The sequence below is a fragment of the Lampetra planeri genome, chromosome 64 (genome assembly GCF_965212315.1).
Source record: "Lampetra planeri chromosome 64, kcLamPlan1.2.h2, whole genome shotgun sequence".
Lineage (NCBI taxonomy): Eukaryota > Metazoa > Chordata > Hyperoartia > Petromyzontiformes > Petromyzontidae > Lampetra > Lampetra planeri.
In genome coordinates this window covers 4,339,079-4,358,887 of record NC_136170.1, presented here as the reverse complement: position 1 = coordinate 4,358,887, position 19,809 = coordinate 4,339,079, and the positions used below count along the sequence as shown (strand labels likewise).

General features: G+C 49.9%; 1 protein-coding gene and 1 long non-coding RNA gene across 5 annotated transcripts in view; both read left to right on the top strand.

Annotated features, from left to right (window-relative positions):
• NADSYN1 (NAD synthetase 1) overlaps nt 1–19,809 on the top strand; it is a 138,673-nt gene that overhangs the window by 3,312 nt on the left and 115,552 nt on the right. The gene's annotated exons all lie outside the window — the stretch shown is intronic.
• Nucleotides 12,428–18,120, top strand: LOC144737042 (uncharacterized). The gene is made up of 2 exons (XR_013588858.1): nt 12,428–16,321; nt 16,377–18,120. It is a non-coding gene; the product is annotated as an uncharacterized LOC144737042 (long non-coding RNA).

The window sequence follows — 19,809 nt, the reverse complement described above, 5'->3', positions numbered from 1 at the left end:
GTTCTGTAGATGTAGATGCTACTGGTTCTTCACGTTCTGTCAACGTAGATGCCACTGGTTCTTCACGTTCTGTAGATGCAGATGCCACTGGTTCTTCACGTTCTGTCAACGTAGATGTCACTGGTTCTTCACGTTCTGTAGATGTAGATGCCACTGGTTCTTCACGTTCTGTAGATGTAGATGCCACTGGTTCTTCACGTTCTGTAGATGTAGATGCCACTGGTTCTTCACGTTCTGTAGATGTAGATGCCACTGGTTCTTCATGTTCTGTAGATGTAGATGCCACTGGTTCTTCACGTTCTGTAGATGTAGATGCCACTGGTTCTTCACGTTCTGTAGATGTAGATGCCACTGGTTCTTCACGTTCTGTAGATGTAGATGCCACTGGTTCTTCACGTTCTGTAGATGTAGATGCCACTGGTTCTTCGCGTTCTGTAGATGTAGATGCCACTGGTTCTTCACGTTCTGTAGATGTAGATGCCACTGGTTCTTCACGTTCTGTCAACGTAGATGCCACTGGTTCTTCACGTTCTGTCAACGTAGATGCCACTGGTTCTTCACGTTCTGTCAACGTAGATGCAACTGGTTCTTCGCGTTCTGTAGATGTAGATGCCACTGGTTCTTCACGTTCTGTAGATGTAGATGCCACTGGTTCTTCACGTTCTGTCAACGTAGATGCCACTGGTTCTTCACGTTCTGTCAACGTAGATGCCACTGGTTCTTCACGTTCTGTCAACGTAGATGCCACTGATTCTTCACGTTCTGTAGATGTAGATGCCACTGGTTATTCACGTTCTGTCATCGTAGATGCAACTGGTTCTTCACGTTCTGTAGATGTAGATGCCACTGGTTCTTCACGTTCTGTGGATGCAGATGCCACTGGTTCTTCACGTTCTGTTGATGCAGATGCCACTGGTTCTTCATGTTCTGTAGATGTAGATGCCACTGGTTCTTCACGTTCTGTAGATGTAGATGCCACTGGTTCTTCATGTTCTGTAGATGTAGATGCCACTGGTTCTTCACATTCTGTAGATGTAGATGCCACTGGTTCTTCACGTTCTGTAGATGTAGATGCCACTGGTTATTCACGTTCTGTAGATGTAGATGCCACTGGTTCTTCACGTTCTGTAGATGTAGATGCCACTGGTTCTTCACGTTCTGTAGATGTAGATGCCACTGGTTCTTCACTTTCTGTAGATGTAGATGCCACTGGTTCTTCACGTTCTGTAGATGTAGATGCCACTGGTTCTTCACGTTCTGTAGATGTAGATGCCACTGGTTCTTCACGTTCTGTTGATGTAGATGCCACTCTTTCTTCCCGTTCTGTAGATGTAGATGCCACTGGTTATTCACGTTCTGTAGATGCCACTGGTTCTTCACGTTCTGTAGATGTAGATGCCACTGGTTCTTTACGTTCTGTAGATGTAGATGCCACTGGTTTTTCACGTTCTGTAGATGTAGATGCCACTGGTTCTTCACGTTCTGTAGATGTAGATGCCACTGGTTCTTCACGTTCTGTAGATGTAGATGCCACTGGTTCTTCACGTTCTGTAGATGTAGATGCCACTGGTTCTTCACGTTCTGTAGATGTAGATGCCACTGGTTCTTCACGTTCTGTAGATGTAGATGCCACTGGTTCTTCATGTTCTGTAGATGCAGATGCCACTGGTTCTTCACGTTCTGTCAAGGTAGATGCCACTGGTTTCTCACGTTCTGTAGATGTAGATGCCACTGGTTCTTCACGTTCTGTCAACGTAGATGCCACTGGTTCTTCATGTTCTGTAGATGCAGATGCCACTGGTTCTTCACGTTCTGTCAACGTAGATGCCACTGGTTCTTCACGTTCTGTAGATGTAGATGCCACTGGTTCTTCACGTTCTGTCAACGTAGATGCCACTGGTTCTTCACGTTCTGTAGATGTAGATGCCACTGGTTCTTCACGTTTTGTCAACGTAGATGCCACTGGTTCTTCACGTTCTGTCAGCGTAGATGCCACTGGTTCTTCATGTTCTGTAGATGCAGATGCCACTGGTTCTTCACGTTCTGTCAACGTAGATGCCACTGGTTCTTCACGTTCTGTAGATGTAGATGCCACTGGTTCTTCACATTTTGTAGATGTAGATGCCACTGGTTCTTCACATTTTGTAGATGTAGATGCCACTGATTCTTCACGTTCTGTCAACGTAGATGTCACTGGTTCTTCACGTTCTGTAGATGCAGATGCCACTGGTTCTTCACGTTCTGTCAACGTAGATGCCACTGGTTCTTCACGTTCCATAGATGCAGATGCCACTGGTTCTTCACGTTCTGTAGATGTAGATGCTACTGGTTCTTCACGTTCTGTCAACGTAGATGCCACTGGTTCTTCACGTTCTGTAGATGCAGATGCCACTGGTTCTTCACGTTCTGTCAACGTAGATGCCACTGGTTCTTCACGTTCTGTAGATGTAGATGCCACTGGTTCTTCACGTTCTGTAGATGTAGATGCCACTGGTTCTTCACGTTCTGTGGATGTAGATGCCACTGGTTCTTCACGTTCTGTTGATGTAGATGCCACTGGTTCTTCACGTTCTGTAGATGTAGATGCCACTGGTTCTTCACGTTCTGTAGATGTAGATGCCACTGGTTCTTCATGTTCTGTAGATGTAGATGCCACTGGTTCTTCACGTTCTGTAGATGTAGATGCCACTGGTTCTTCACGTTCTGTAGATGTAGATGCCACTGGTTCTTCACGTTCTGTAGATGTAGATGCCACTGGTTCTTCACGTTCTGTAGATGTAGATGCCACTGGTTCTTCGCGTTCTGTAGATGTAGATGCCACTGGTTCTTCACGTTCTGTAGATGTAGATGCCACTGGTTCTTCACGTTCTGTAGATGTAGATGCCACTGATTCTTCACGTTCTTTAGATGTAGATGCCACTGGTTCTTCATGTTCTGTAGATGCAGATGCCACTGGTTCTTCACGTTCTGTCAACGTAGATGCCACTGGTTTCTCACGTTCTGTAGATGTAGATGCCACTGCTTCTTCACGTTCTGTAGATGTAGATGCCACTGGTTCTTCACGTTCTGTAGATGTAGATGCCACTGGTTCTTCACGTTCTGTAGATGTAGATGCCACTGGTTTCTCACGTTCTGTAGATGTAGATGCCACTGGTTCTTCACGTTCTGTAGATGTAGATGCCACTGGTTCTTCACGTTCTGTAGATGCAGATGCCACTGGTTCTTCACGTTCTGTAGATGTAGATGCCACTGGTTCTTCACGTTCTGTAGATGTAGATGCCACTGGTTCTTCACGTTCTGTCAACGTAGATGCCACTGGTTCTTCACGTTCTGTAGATGTAGATGCCACTGGTTCTTCACGTTCTGTAGATGTAGATGCCACTGGTTCTTCATGTTCTGTAGATGCAGATGCCACTGGTTCTTCACGTTCTGTCAAGGTAGATGCCACTGGTTTCTCACGTTCTGTAGATGTAGATGCCACTGGTTCTTCACGTTTTGTCAACGTAGATGCCACTGGTTCTTCACGTTCTGTAGATGCAGATGCCACTGGTTCTTCACGTTCTGTCAACGTAGATGCCACTGGTTCTTCACGTTCTGTTAGCGTAGATGCCACTGGTTCTTCATGTTCTGTAGATGCAGATGCCACTGGTTCTTCACGTTCTGTCAACGTAGATGCCACTGGTTCTTCACGTTCTGTAGATGTAGATGCCACTGGTTCTTCACGTTCTGTCAATGTAGATGCCACTGGTTCTTCACGTTCTGTCAACGTAGATGCCACTGGTTCTTCAAGTTCTGTAGATGCAGATGCCACTGGTTCTTCACGTTCTGTCAACGTAGATGCCACTGGTTCTTCACATTTTGTAGATGTAGATGCCACTGGTTCTTCACGTTCTGTCAACGTAGATGCCACTGGTTCTTCACGTTCTGTAGATGCAGATGCCACTGCTTCTTCACGTTCTGTAGATATAGATACCACTGGTTCTTCACGTTCTTTCAACGTAGATGCCACTGGTTCTTCACGTTCTGTAGATGCAGATGCCACTGGTTCTTCACGTTCTGTCAACGTAGATGCCACTGGTTCTTCACGTTCTGTAGATGCAGATGCCACTGGTTCTTCACGTTCTGTAGATGTAGATGCCACTGGTTCTTCACGTTCTGTAGATGTAGATGCCACTGGTTCTTCACGTTCTGTAGATGTAGATGCCACTGGTTCTTCACGTTCTGTAGATGCAGATGCCACTGGTTCTTCACGTTCTGTCAACGTAGATGCCACTGGTTCTTCACGTTCTGTAGATGTAGATGCCACTGGTTCTTCACGTTCTGTAGATGTAGATGCCACTGGTTCTTCACGTTCTGTCAACGTAGATGCCACTGGTTCTTCACGTTCTGTAGATGTAGATGCCACTGGTTCTTCACGTTCTGTAGATGTAGATGCCACTGGTTCTTCATGTTCTGTAGATGCAGATGCCACTGGTTCTTCACGTTCTGTCAAGGTAGATGCCACTGGTTTCTCACGTTCTGTAGATGTAGATGCCACTGGTTCTTCACGTTTTGTCAACGTAGATGCCACTGGTTCTTCACGTTCTGTAGATGCAGATGCCACTGGTTCTTCACGTTCTGTCAACGTAGATGCCACTGGTTCTTCACGTTCTGTTAGCGTAGATGCCACTGGTTCTTCATGTTCTGTAGATGCAGATGCCACTGGTTCTTCACGTTCTGTCAACGTAGATGCCACTGGTTCTTCACGTTCTGTAGATGTAGATGCCACTGGTTCTTCACGTTCTGTCAATGTAGATGCCACTGGTTCTTCACGTTCTGTCAACGTAGATGCCACTGGTTCTTCAAGTTCTGTAGATGCAGATGCCACTGGTTCTTCACGTTCTGTCAACGTAGATGCCACTGGTTCTTCACATTTTGTAGATGTAGATGCCACTGGTTCTTCACGTTCTGTCAACGTAGATGCCACTGGTTCTTCACGTTCTGTAGATGCAGATGCCACTGCTTCTTCACGTTCTGTAGATATAGATACCACTGGTTCTTCACGTTCTTTCAACGTAGATGCCACTGGTTCTTCACGTTCTGTAGATGCAGATGCCACTGGTTCTTCACGTTCTGTCAACGTAGATGCCACTGGTTCTTCACGTTCTGTAGATGCAGATGCCACTGGTTCTTCACGTTCTGTAGATGTAGATGCCACTGGTTCTTCACGTTCTGTAGATGTAGATGCCACTGGTTCTTCACGTTCTGTAGATGTAGATGCCACTGGTTCTTCACGTTCTGTAGATGCAGATGCCACTGGTTCTTCACGTTCTGTCAACGTAGATGCCACTGGTTCTTCACGTTTTGTAGATGTAGATGCCACTGGTTCTTCACGTTCTGTAGATGTAGATGCCACTGGTTCTTCACGTTCTGTAGATGTAGATGCCACTGGTTCTTCACGTTCTGTAGATGTAGATGCCACTGGTTCTTCACGTTCTGTAGATGTAGATGCCACTGGTTCTTCACGTTCTGTAGATGTAGATGCCACTGGTTCTTCACGTTCTGTAGATGTAGATGCCACTGGTTCTTCACGTTCTGTAGATGTAGATGCCACTGGTTCTTCACGTTCTGTAGATGTAGATGCCACTGGTTCTTCATGTTCTGTAGATGTAGATGCCACTGGTTCTTCACGTTCTGTAGATGTAGATGCCACTGGTTCTTCACGTTCTGTAGATGTAGATGCCACTGGTTCTTCACGTTCTGTAGATGTAGATGCCACTGGTTCTTCGCGTTCTGTAGATGTAGATGCCACTGGTTCTTCACGTTCTGTAGATGTAGATGCCACTGGTTCTTCACGTTCTGTAGATGTAGATGCCACTGATTCTTCACGTTCTTTAGATGTAGATGCCACTGGTTCTTCATGTTCTGTAGATGCAGATGCCACTGGTTCTTCACGTTCTGTCAACGTAGATGCCACTGGTTTCTCACGTTCTGTAGATGTAGATGCCACTGCTTCTTCACGTTCTGTAGATGTAGATGCCACTGGTTCTTCACGTTCTGTAGATGTAGATGCCACTGGTTCTTCACGTTCTGTAGATGTAGATGCCACTGGTTTCTCACGTTCTGTAGATGTAGATGCCACTGGTTCTTCACGTTCTGTAGATGTAGATGCCACTGGTTCTTCACGTTCTGTAGATGCAGATGCCACTGGTTCTTCATGTTCTGTAGATGCAGATGCCACTGGTTCTTCACGTTCTGTCAAGGTAGATGCCACTGGTTTCTCACGTTCTGTAGATGTAGATGCCACTGGTTCTTCACGTTTTGTCAACGTAGATGCCACTGGTTCTTCATGTTCTGTAGATGCAGATGCCACTGGTTCTTCACGTTCTGTCAACGTAGATGCCACTGGTTCTTCACGTTCTGTTAGCGTAGATGCCACTGGTTCTTCATGTTCTGTAGATGCAGATGCCACTGGTTCTTCACGTTCTGTCAACGTAGATGCCACTGGTTCTTCACGTTCTGTAGATGTAGATGCCACTGGTTCTTCACGTTCTGTCAATGTAGATGCCACTGGTTCTTCACGTTCTGTAGATGTAGATGCCACTGGTTCTTCACGTTCTGTAGATGTAGATGCCACTGGTTCTTCACGTTCTGTAGATGTAGATGCCACTGGTTCTTCATGTTCTGTAGATGTAGATGCCACTGGTTCTTCACGTTCTGTAGATGTAGATGCCACTGGTTCTTCACGTTCTGTAGATGTAGATGCCACTGGTTCTTCACGTTCTGTAGATGTAGATGCCACTGGTTCTTCGCGTTCTGTAGATGTAGATGCCACTGGTTCTTCACGTTCTGTAGATGTAGATGCCACTGGTTCTTCACGTTCTGTAGATGTAGATGCCACTGATTCTTCACGTTCTTTAGATGTAGATGCCACTGGTTCTTCATGTTCTGTAGATGCAGATGCCACTGGTTCTTCACGTTCTGTCAACGTAGATGCCACTGGTTTCTCACGTTCTGTAGATGTAGATGCCACTGCTTCTTCACGTTCTGTAGATGTAGATGCCACTGGTTCTTCACGTTCTGTAGATGTAGATGCCACTGGTTCTTCACGTTCTGTAGATGTAGATGCCACTGGTTTCTCACGTTCTGTAGATGTAGATGCCACTGGTTCTTCACGTTCTGTAGATGTAGATGCCACTGGTTCTTCACGTTCTGTAGATGCAGATGCCACTGGTTCTTCATGTTCTGTAGATGCAGATGCCACTGGTTCTTCACGTTCTGTCAAGGTAGATGCCACTGGTTTCTCACGTTCTGTAGATGTAGATGCCACTGGTTCTTCACGTTTTGTCAACGTAGATGCCACTGGTTCTTCATGTTCTGTAGATGCAGATGCCACTGGTTCTTCACGTTCTGTCAACGTAGATGCCACTGGTTCTTCACGTTCTGTTAGCGTAGATGCCACTGGTTCTTCATGTTCTGTAGATGCAGATGCCACTGGTTCTTCACGTTCTGTCAACGTAGATGCCACTGGTTCTTCACGTTCTGTAGATGTAGATGCCACTGGTTCTTCACGTTCTGTCAATGTAGATGCCACTGGTTCTTCACATTCTGTCAACGTAGATGCCACTGGTTCTTCACGTTCTGTAGATGCAGATGCCACTGCTTCGTCACGTTCTGTAGATATAGATACCACTGGTTCTTCACGTTCTTTCAACGTAGATGCCACTGGTTCTTCACGTTCTGTAGATGCAGATGCCACTGGTTCTTCACGTTCTGTCAACGTAGATACCACTGGTTCTTCACGTTCTTTCAACGTAGATGCCACTGGTTCTTCACGTTCTGTAGATGCAGATGCCACTGGTTCTTCACGTTCTGTCAACGTAGATGCCACTGGTTCTTCACATTCTGTAGATGCAGATGCCACTGGTTTTTCACGTTCTGTAGATGTAGATGCCACTGGTTCTTCACGTTCTGTAGATGTAGATGCCACTGGTTCTTCACGTTCTGTAGATGTAGATGCCACTGGTTCTTCACGTTCTGTAGATGTAGATGCCACTGGTTCTTCACGTTCTGTAGATGCAGATGCCACTGCTTCTTCACGTTCTGTAGATATAGATACCACTGGTTCTTCACGTTCTTTCAACGTAGATGCCACTGGTTCTTCACGTTCTGTAGATGCAGATGCCACTGGTTCTTCACGTTCTGTCAACGTAGATGCCACTGGTTCTTCACGTTCTGTAGATGCAGATGCCACTGGTTCTTCACGTTCTGTAGATGTAGATGCCACTGGTTCTTCACGTTCTGTAGATGTAGATGCCACTGGTTCTTCACGTTCTGTAGATGTAGATGCCACTGGTTCTTCACGTTCTGTAGATGTAGATGCCACTGGTTTTTCACGTTCTGTAGATGTAGATGCCACTGGTTCTTCACGTTCTGTAGATGTAGATGCCACTGGTTCTTCACGTTCTGTAGTTGTACATGCCACTGGTTCTTCACGTTCTGTAGATGTAGATGCCACTTGTTCTTCATGTTCTGTAGATGTAGATGCCACTGGTTCTTCATGTTCTGTAGATGTAGATGCCACTGGTTCTTCACGTTCTGTAGATGTAGATGCCACTGGTTCTTCACGTTCTGTAGATGTAGATGCCACTGGTTCTTCACGTTCTGTAGATGTAGATGCCACTGGTTTTTCACGTTCTGTAGATGTAGATGCCACTGGTTCTTCACGTTCTGTAGATGTAGATGCCACTGGTTCTTCACGTTCTGTAGATGTAGATGCCACTGGTTCTTCACGTTCTGTAGATGTAGATGCCACTGGTTCTTCACGTTCTGTAGATGTAGATGCCACTGGTTCTTCACGTTCTGTAGATGTAGATGCCACTGGTTCTTCATGTTCTGTAGATGCAGATGCCACTGGTTCTTCACATTCTGTCAAGGTAGATGCCACTGGTTTCTCACGTTCTGTAGATATAGATGCCACTGGTTCTTGACGTTCTGTCAACGTAGATGCCAATGGTTTTTCATGTTCTGTAGATGCAGATGCCACTGGTTCTTCACGTTCTGTCAACGTAGATGCCACTGGTTCTTCACGTTCTGTAGATGTAGATGCCACTTGTTCTTCACGTTCTGTCAACGTAGATGCCACTGGTTCTTCACGTTCTGTAGATGTAGATGCCACTGGTTCTTCACGTTCTGTCAACGTAGATGCCACTGGTTCTTCACGTTCTGTCAACGTAGATGCCACTGGTTCTTCACGTTCTGTCAACGTAGATGCCACTGGTTCTTCAAGTTCTGTAGATGCAAATGCCACTGGTTCTTCACGTTCTGTCAACGTAGATGCCACTGGTTCTTCACATTTTGTAGATGCAGATGCCACTGGTTCTTCACATTTTGTAGATGTAGATGCCACTGGTTCTTCACGTTCTGTCAACGTAGATGCCACTGGTTCTTCACGTTCTGTAGATGCAGATGCCACTGGTTCTTCACGTTCTGTCAACGTAGATGCCACTGGTTCTTCACGTTCTGTAGATGCAGATGCCACTGGTTCTTCACGTTCTGTAGATGTAGATGCCACTGGTTCTTCACGTTCTGTCAACGTAGATGCCACTGGTTCTTCACGTTCTGTAGATGCAGATGCCACTGGTTCTTCATGTTCTGTCAACGTAGATGCCACTGGTTCTTCACGTTCTGTAGATGTAGATGCCACTGGTTCTTCACGTTCTGTAGATGTAGATGCCACTGGTTCTTCACGTTCTGTAGATGTAGATGCTACTGGTTCTTCACGTTCTGTAGATGTAGATGCCACTGGTTCTTCACGTTCTGTAGATGTAGATGCCACTGGTTCTTCACTTTCTGTAGATGTAGATGCCACTGGTTCTTCATGTTCTGTAGATGCCACTGGTTCTTCACGTTCTGTAGATGTAGATGCCACTGGTTCTTCACGTTCTGTAGATGCAGATGCCACTGGTTCTTCACGTTCTGTAGATGTAGATGCCACTGGTTCTTCACGTTCTGTAGATGTAGATGCCACTGGTTTTTCACGTTCTGTCAACGTAGATGCCACTGGTTCTTCACGTTCTGTAGATGTAGATGCCACTGGTTCTTCACGTTCTGTAGATGTAGATGCCACTGGTTCTTCACGTTCTGTAGATGTAGATGCCACTGGTTCTTCACGTTCTGTAGATGTAGATGCCACTGGTTTTTCACGTTCTGTAGATGTAGATGCCACTGGTTCTTCACGTTCTGTAGATGTAGATGCCACTGGTTCTTCACGTTCTGTAGATGTAGATGCCACTGGTTCTTCACGTTCTGTAGATGTAGATGCCACTGGTTCTTCACGTTCTGTAGATGTAGATGCCACTGGTTCTTCACGTTCTGTAGATGTAGATGCCACTGGTTCTTCATGTTCTGTAGATGCAGATGCCACTGGTTCTTCACATTCTGTCAAGGTAGATACCACTGGTTTCTCACGTTCTGTAGATATAGATGCCACTGGTTCTTGACGTTCTGTCAACGTAGATGCCAATGGTTTTTCATGTTCTGTAGATGCAGATGCCACTGGTTCTTCACGTTCTGTCAACGTAGATGCCACTGGTTCTTCACGTTCTGTAGATGTAGATGCCACTTGTTCTTCACGTTCTGTCAACGTAGATGCCACTGGTTCTTCACGTTCTGTAGATGTAGATGCCACTGGTTCTTCACGTTCTGTCAACGTAGATGCCACTGGTTCTTCACGTTCTGTCAATGTAGATGCCACTGGTTCTTCACGTTCTGTCAACGTAGATGCCACTGGTTCTTCAAGTTCTGTAGATGCAGATGCCACTGGTTCTTCACGTTCTGTCAACGTAGAAGCCACTGGTTCTTCACATTTTGTAGATGCAGATGCCACTGGTTCTTCACATTTTGTAGATGTAGATGCCACTGGTTCTTCACGTTCTGTCAACGTAGATGCCACTGGTTCTTCACGTTCTGTAGATGCAGATGCCACTGGTTCTTCACGTTCTGTCAACGTAGATGCCACTGGTTCTTCACGTTCTGTAGATGCAGATGCCACTGGTTCTTCACGTTCTGTAGATGTAGATGCCACTGGTTCTTCACGTTCTGTCAACGTAGATGCCGCTGGTTCTTCACGTTCTGTAGATGCAGATGCCACTGGTTCTTCATGTTCTGTCAACGTAGATGCCACTGGTTCTTCACGTTCTGTAGATGTAGATGCCACTGGTTCTTCACGTTCTGTAGATGTAGATGCCACTGGTTCTTCACGTTCTGTAGATGTAGATGCCACTGGTTCTTCACGTTCTGTAGATGTAGATGCCACTGGTTCTTCACGTTCTGTAGATGTAGATGCCACTGGTTCTTCACGTTCTGTAGATGTAGATGCCACTGGTTCTTCACTTTCTGTAGATGTAGATGCCACTGGTTCTTCATGTTCTGTAGATGCCACTGGTTCTTCACGTTCTGTAGATGCAGATGCCACTGGTTCTTCACGTTCTGTAGATGTAGATGCCACTGGTTCTTCACGTTCTGTAGATGTAGATGCCACTGGTTTTTCACGTTCTGTCAACGTAGATGCCACTGGTTCTTCACGTTCTGTAGATGTAGATGCCACTGGTTCTTCACGTTCTGTAGATGTAGATGCCACTGGTTCTTCATGTTCTGTAGATGCAGATGCCACTGGTTCTTCACGTTCTGTCAAGGTAGATGCCACTGGTTTCTCACGTTCTGTAGATGTAGATGCCACTGGTTCTTCACGTTCTGTCAACGTAGATGCCACTGGTTCTTCATGTTCTGTAGATGCAGATGCCACTGGTTCTTCACGTTCTGTCAACGTAGATGCCACTGGTTCTTCACGTTCTGTTAGCGTAGATGCCACTGGTTCTTCATGTTCTGTAGATGCAGATGCCACTGGTTCTTCACGTTCTGTCAACGTAGATGCCACTGGTTCTTCACGTTCTGTAGATGTAGATGCCACTGGTTCTTCACGTTCTGTCAACGTAGATGCCACTGGTTCTTCACGTTCTGTCAACGTAGATGCCACTGGTTCTTCAAGTTCTGTAGATGCAGATGCCACTGGTTCTTCACGTTCTGTCAACGTAGATGCCACTGGTTCTTCACATTTTGTAGATGTAGATGCCACTGGTTCTTCACGTTCTGTCAACGTAGATGCCACTGGTTCTTCACGTTCTGTAGATGCAGATGCCACTGCTTCTTCACGTTCTGTAGATATAGATACCACTGGTTCTTCACGTTCTGTCAACGTAGATGCCACTGGTTCTTCACGTTCTGTAGATGCAGATGCCACTGGTTCTTCACGTTCTGTCAACGTAGATGCCACTGGTTCTTCACGTTCTGTAGATGCAGATGCCACTGGTTCTTCACGTTCTGTTGATGTAGATGCCACTGGTTCTTCACGTTCTGTAGATGTAGATGCCTCTGTTTCTTCACATTTTGTAGATGTAGATGCCACTGGTTCTTCACGTTCTGTAGATGTAGATGCCACTGGTTCTTCACGTTCTGTAGATGTAGATGCCACTGGTTCTTCACGTTCTGTAGATGTAGATGCCACTGGTTCTTCATGTTCTGTAGATGCCACTGGTTCTTCACGTTCTGTAGATGTAGATGCCACTGGTTCTTCACGTTCTGTAGATGTAGATGCCACTGGTTCTTCACGTTCTGTAGATGTTGATGCCACTGGTTCTTCATGTTCTGTAGATGCCACTGGTTCTTCACGTTCTGTAGATGTAGATGCCACTGGTTCTTCACGTTCTGTCAACGTAGATGCCACTGGTTCTTCACGTTCTGTCAACGTAGATGCCACTGGTTCTTCACGTTCTGTAGATGTAGATGCCACTGGTTCTTCGCGTTCTGTAGATGTAGATGCCACTGGTTCTTCACGTTCTGTAGATGTAGATGCCACTGGTTCTTCACGTTCTGTAGATGTAGATGCCACTGGTTCTTCACGTTCTGTAGATGTAGATGCCACTGGTTATTCACGTTCTGTAGATGTAGATGCCACTGGTTCTTCACGTTCTGTAGCTGTAGATGCCACTGGTTCTTCACGTCCTGCAGATGTAGATGCCACCACCGCCATCTATTGTGCGGCGGTTGAACTTACGACGCTAGGTCCGAACAGGCCACTGAACATACGTACCAGGTTTGTTCGTAACTCTGAAAGTTCGTAAGTCGAATGTTCATAAGAAGAGAAGTTCCTGTACTACTGCTGCACCTCGGGCAGCATCGCTACAGTACTTTGTGTTATTTCGATAATAGTTCCCGCGTAACAAAAATAAGTGTGAACTAATCTAATGCGCTATTTCAAAATCACGTGACGTAAAACGCGAAGTGACTGTTTACTCAAATTGTGAATTGCACGCAGCAAACACACACACACAGCCTCCTCCTGCTGTAAAACCTGGCCAAGAGCCTCCAGAATGCTCGTAATAATACTGGTAACATTCCAACATATCCCCAACCCTCCAACTCTGCCTTGCCGTTGTCCGCACTGCTGATCAGCCAGGCTTCTGCAAAACATGGTGCCGTGTTGTGTCTCTGTATATGTCTGTGCGTGTCCACGTGTCTGTGTGTGTCCACGTGTCTGTGTGTGCCTGTGTGTGTGAGTCTCGCTATGGGAGGAGGAAACCTCCATGGCAGAACAGCGGGAGACCATACAGACTCAACCCTCCACTCACGCTCACTCACAAACTCACTCACACTCTCCAGAACATGGGGAGGATACACAAACCCCACGCAGAGAAAGCAACCCGAGTTTGATTCCTGCTCACGGCCACCAACACCAGTGACGATTACCTGAACCGGTCATGGGCCTCCCCTAGGTCGACTAGGCCTCATATGAGTACCTGGTGAGATGTGTCAACATCCCCACTGGGGAAACAAAGGCGGCCGGGCGTGGTGTTGGCCACCCACCCCCTCGTGTGCCGCGTTGGCCTTCATAGGTGCTCGATGACAGCACTTGCCCCAACAGTCTGTTCAGGATATACGGGGGATCTTTGTCTTTTTAAGTGCGTGTGTGAGTCCGTGTATGTGTATGTGACCAATATCCGTAATGCAGGTGTTTTGGGTTAGATCGTGTAAATATGAATGTGTCGTTACACTCACCACCACCCGACACAGCCAACTAGTAAGGTTTGTCACGTAAATAGAACATGGCAATTCGTTACTAGTGTAGTGACATGGGAGGGGAGGGGCTGCTGGGGGGGCTCTGGGACCCTGGGCGGCCCAGGCGCTTGGGCCCCTTGGCGCCGGGCGCTGGGTTCCCAGGCGGCCCAGACGCTTAAGCCCCTTGGCGCCAGGCGTTGGCTTCCCGGGCGGCCCAGGCGCTTAAGCCCCTTGGCGCCACCAACGGGGGGGGGGCTGTGTGTGCTCTGTGGGATATCTGGGGGCGCACACGGCCCCACCCCTCGTTGGGGACTAGGCATTAAAGGGGAGCTCCCTGGACGATCAGGGCCAGTTGTAGCTCAAGACCTAAGACCCAAGACTAGCCATCTGAGGACCCTGGGACGCTGTGAGGGCCAGTGGTGGGACTCTGGAACTCCCGGCTCTACGTCCTTGTGAGGGCGAATTCCAGAGCGTAGGCCAGAGTAGTGTATCTAGGCTGTGTACCTAGGCTGTGTACCTAGGCTGTAACAGATTAGTTGGACTGTTGGAGTGTTGGATTGTAATAAAGAAGTTACTTCTACAAGTGTCTCCGGAACCCGTTACACTAGTGTAGGGGTGTTAGAGAGAGAGCCGTTATGCATGGCAGCTTATGGGAAACAAACACAGTGGGCGGGGCTACGTGAGTGCACGGGGGGGGTGCTCTCAACGACGTCCGCACCAGGCAGCCCGGGGCCCCACCCCTCAGCGGGGGTGGAGTATAAAGGGGGATGTGTCAGAGGGCTCGGGGCAGACTGTTGGAGTGTTGGATTGTAATAAAGAAGTTACCTCTACAAGTGTCTCCAGAAGCCGTTACATTTGGAGTCAGAAGTGGCCATGGAGACAAGAAGTAAGCCACGTACCTTCAGTCCTGACGGCGATGTCGAGGAGCAAGCAGCGATGGGGCAGCCAACGCCGGCCGACAACGCCGCCGCGCCGCCGGCCGACGGCGACGCCGCACCGCCGGCCGACAGCGACGCCGGCCGACAACAACGCCGCACCGCCGGCCGACAGCGACGCTGCACCGCCGGCCGACAACGACGCCGCACCGCCGGCTGAGCAGCTGTCTGCTCCGCCGACCGTCCCCTCTCCAGCGTCGGGAGCAGGGATGAAGGAGGCGCTGTTTCGCCTCACACAGCTGCTCTGCGTCACCGCCTCCCTCCTGGGCGAGATGCGGCGCTCACATGCGATGGCGGGAGGGGGAGAAGTGGCGCAGCGCTCGCCCGAGCCCGCCACCGCCATTCCCGCCACCGGCATTCCCGCCACAAATGTGGGGGATGCTTCCGGGTGTGTCGTCACTTCCGCCGGGGGAGCAATGACCGCTGGGAGCAACGTCACTTCCGGGCCCAGCGTGGTCCAACCAAACAACGCCGCATCATCAGCGCTGCGACCTTCACCGCCGGACGACAGCTGGCTTCAACCTAGCATACCATGTCATCAGTGCTGCGACCGGACAGTGAGGGCGCCATTCTTACTGTAACCGGCGCCGGGGCCGGCACATCGATCGACACGCTGGTCGTCGCCTTTGCTCTGGCCAAAGGTTGGAGGTTGGGAGACCAGGCCCCTGACACTTCGTCCATTTACACGCTCCGGATTAATGATTTTTGTTGACATTTTCTTCGTTGTCGTCGGGGAGTCGTGATTGTTGTTGGGTAACCTGTGTGGAGCTTCGCTCGTGAGTGTTGTCAATGTGTGTGCGAAACTTTGCTTAATGATTGTTAACAATGTATAGTTTGTATGCAGCTTTGTTCGTGATTGTTAATGTATAGCTTGTGCTGTCATTGTTAACGATGTATAGACTCATCTTCTTGGTTCTTTCGGTAAAGTCTACGTGACTTTACCGAAAGAACCAAGAAGATGAATCCCTGCAGTCACGAAAGCTTTAAATCGAGATGTATAGACTGTACGGGGCATTTATCTTGAGATGGTGACATGCTGCCAGGGATTTGGAATTGTCGTGCTGGCTCTCAAATATCTTGTGGTGCAGATCCTGACCAGGATGGCCCAGTGGGTGTTGCGTGTCTAACACAAGAGTTGTGGTCCCGTCATGCTATGGCTGACGGCTTGACCTGACAGCCCGGAGATTGAAACACTCCGTGGCATGTCTAGCCTAGTGGGCTGTGCGCTCACATGGCTCGGACAGTGTGGTCCCGTCATGCAATGGCTGACGGCTTGACCTGACGGCCCGGAGGTTGAGACCCTCCGTGGTGCGTCTGGAGCTGTAGGCTCGCCCTGACGGCCCGGAGATTGAAACACTCTGAGGCACGTTGAAACAGTGGGCTGGAGATTCGTAGTGTTCAGGTGTAGTTGTCCCGTTACATTGGGACTGTATCCCTCAGTTGTTAGGGTGCATGTTGTGCAGTGAGTGAACGATGGGTCGTCTCAGCTCGGTCGGTACAGCTATATGCTGCGATGCGAGTCTTGGAGAGAGACTGGGTCTCAGCTCGGTCGGTACAGCTATATGCTGCGATGCGAGTCTTGGAGAGAGATTGGGTTGAAGTCCCCCCCGATATGGCCGATGCGTGCTACTGGTTGTGACGCCGCGTCGGAAAGGCGGTGGGGTGGTTACACGGAAATTCCCCCCCCCGATATGGCCGACGTGCGTGGTTTCAGGATGGAGACGCCACGTCGGAAAGGCGGTGGGGTGGTAACATGGAAATTCCCCCCCCGATATGGCCGACGCGTGCTACTGGTTGTGACGCCGCGTCGGAAAGGCGGTGGGGTGGTAACATGGAAATTCCCTCCCGATATGGCCGACGTGTGCGGTTTTAGGATGGAGACGCCACGTTGGAAAGGCGGGGGGTGCTAACGGTTGACATGTAATGTCGGTGGTGGTCCTCATTGAGGGCTGCTGGGACGCAAGCATGGGATGCCTTGGAGATGCGGTTCGCGGAGCAGGCGGATTTATTTTGTTTGTGTCATGTCAAATTTATATATATATTTTAAATTGTAGATACTGGAGCCGCCCTGAAGTGTGACTTCTTTGCCCAGTACATGGGTCGGCCCTGAAGTACGACTTCTCGACCCGGGACGTAGACAGATGTCCGGATTAGTGTGTGTAGAGGGATGCTAGACATGTTGGTCTTCACCTTCTCTCCACCTGACGGATGGGAGGGTGGCAGGGTGGTGTGGAACCCTGCCATCCATGCGGTGGTTGTGCATCCAACGCGTCGGAATCTGTATATTTGTTGTTGTTAATTCCCCGTTTTCTATGCGGATCCCGAGGAGGGTTAGGTGTGCCACGGGTCGTTTGTTCATGTGTCATTGCTTCATTTTTTTTTATTGATTGACGCTTGTATATAGTGTAAAGTGTACAGGTTGGTTAGGGTATTTATGGTTGCTTTCTTGTTCTCTTTCTTTTCCTGTTGAGGCTCGCGTATTTTTTTTTCTCTCCCTTTCGTTAATTTAAACTTTCTAATTATTGACAGCCGGAACGGCTGGAGGCTACATAGAGGAGGGTAATGTAGTGACATGGGAGGGGAGGGGCTGCTGGGGGGGCTCTGGGACCCTGGGCGGCCCAGGCGCTTGGGCCCCTTGGCGCTGGGCGCTGGGTTCCCAGGCGGCCCAGACGCTTAAGCCCCTTGGCGCCAGGCGTTGGCTTCCCGGGTGGCCCAGGCGCTTAAGCCCCTTGGCGCCACCAACGGGGGGGGGGGGGCTGTGTGTGCTCTGTGGGATATCTGGGGGCGCACACGGCCCCACCCCTCGTTGGGGACTAGGCATAAAAGGGGAGCTCCCTGGACGATCAGGGCCAGTTGTAGCTCAAGACCCAAGACCCAAGACTAGCCATCTGAGGACCCTGGGACGCTGTGAGGGCCAGTGGTGGGACTCTGGAACTCCCGGCTCTACGTCCTTGTGAGGGTGAGTTCCAGAGCGTAGCCAGAGTAGTGTATCTAGGCTGTGTACCTAGGCTGTGTACCTAGGCTGTAACAGAGTAGTTGGACTGTTGGACTGTTGGAGTGTTGGATTGTAATAAAGAAGTTACTTCTACAAGTGTCTCCGGAACCCGTTACACTAGTGTAGGGGTGTTAGAGAGAGAGCCGTTATGCATGGCAGCTTATGGGAAATAAACACAGTGGGCGGGGCTACGTGAGTGCATGGGGAGGGTGCTCTCAACGACGTCCGCACCAGGCAGCCCGGGGCCCCACCCCTCAGCGGGGGTGGAGTATAAAGGGGGATGTGTCAGAGGGCTCGGGGCAGAATGTTAAAGCTAAACCAGTGAAGACCGAAGATCGTCTAGCTAGAGCCCTGGACTCCCCTGGGACGCCGCCCTTGTCAGGGCCGCGCAGGACCGAGCCAGCGGCGTGGTCCCGAGAACCAGAGCTAGTGCTCTGGGACTCCGGGTACCGTAGCCCGATTTACCAGTGTCGGGCCAGACAGCCTCCCCTAGCCCGTTAGTGGAGGACTAGGAGGTAGGTCAGAGATAGCTAGCAGTGTATTCCCAGCTAGCCGGGTGAGGGGGCCGATACCCCCTCTAGTATTGTATGTCCACAGTTGTGACTACTTGTACGGAATAAATACGTGTGCCTCACCAACGGTGTCCAAGAGTCATCAACGGTACTTCATCTGGTGTCAGAACAACTACGAACATGGACACGCGCCGGACAGCTCGAGCCGGAGTACCGCAGGTGGAGGACACCGCTGAAATTGTCGAGCCCGAGACGGCTCAACAAGACATCGTGCAGCCGGGGCCGGACGCATTCTTACCGGGGCATCAGGATGAAGAGGAGCCGCCATCAGAAGGGCTGAGGCTGGCTCACGCGAGGCTGACGGAGCTGCTTTACACCGCTGCCGCCACACTCGAACACATCACGCGGCTGGGGGCTGGTGGACCACCACGGGGCGAGGAGAACCGATGTCCGATGCGCCTTCCTGCCATCTCAACGTATTCAAACTTTGAATCTCCCGCCATCGCCGCAGCAGCTGCTGAGGGCGTGGCCGGCCTGAACCTCGGGTCCAACATCGCTCTCGCTGGGGCTGCCGCGTCACCGCCAGCGGAGGGAGCGTCATCACGGCTGCGACAGGCGATACCATCTGCCGTTCGCGCCGAAGCGCAGACGAGTTACGGGGACAGCAGCCTGTGAGCTTCCATGGCGACCGCTGCGCTGCACCAACGGCTGCCTCCGCTCAAAGAGTTTGTTGGAGCGGAGGGCGACTGGGGCGGCTTCCAGCGACGCTTCCTCGCCCACCAAGAAATGGCACGGTGGTCGGATGCTGAGGCTCTCTGCGCGCTGCCGGCGCTCCTCGACAGCGACGCACTCGCCGCCCTTACATCGGCGCCGAGGGAGAAGCGCTCCACGCTACAGATGGCGCTGCAGTTGCTGGCCGGGGTCTACGGACCTTTAGCGGAATGCAGGCAGCAGTTTTACGATCGCCAGCCGGGTGCAAAGGAGTCGCCCCTGGCGTACAGGACGAGTCTCCTGGCACTGGCGAAGACGGACTTCCCTCGAATGGACGACGACGGCGTGGACGCCATGGTCACAGAAAAAATCCTCCTGCTGGCAGACGACCTGGACATCGCCGTCGTTGCACAGGAGGACACGGAGATGAGTTCCCTCCAGGCTGCGCGGCTCCTCCACGCCAACCTGCTGTCACAGCGTCGGAAAGCCAGCAGGGCAGTGGCCGGGCGTGCGGTGGCTGCAGCCACCCTCCCGGCGGAGGAGGTTTACGCCGTCGACGGCA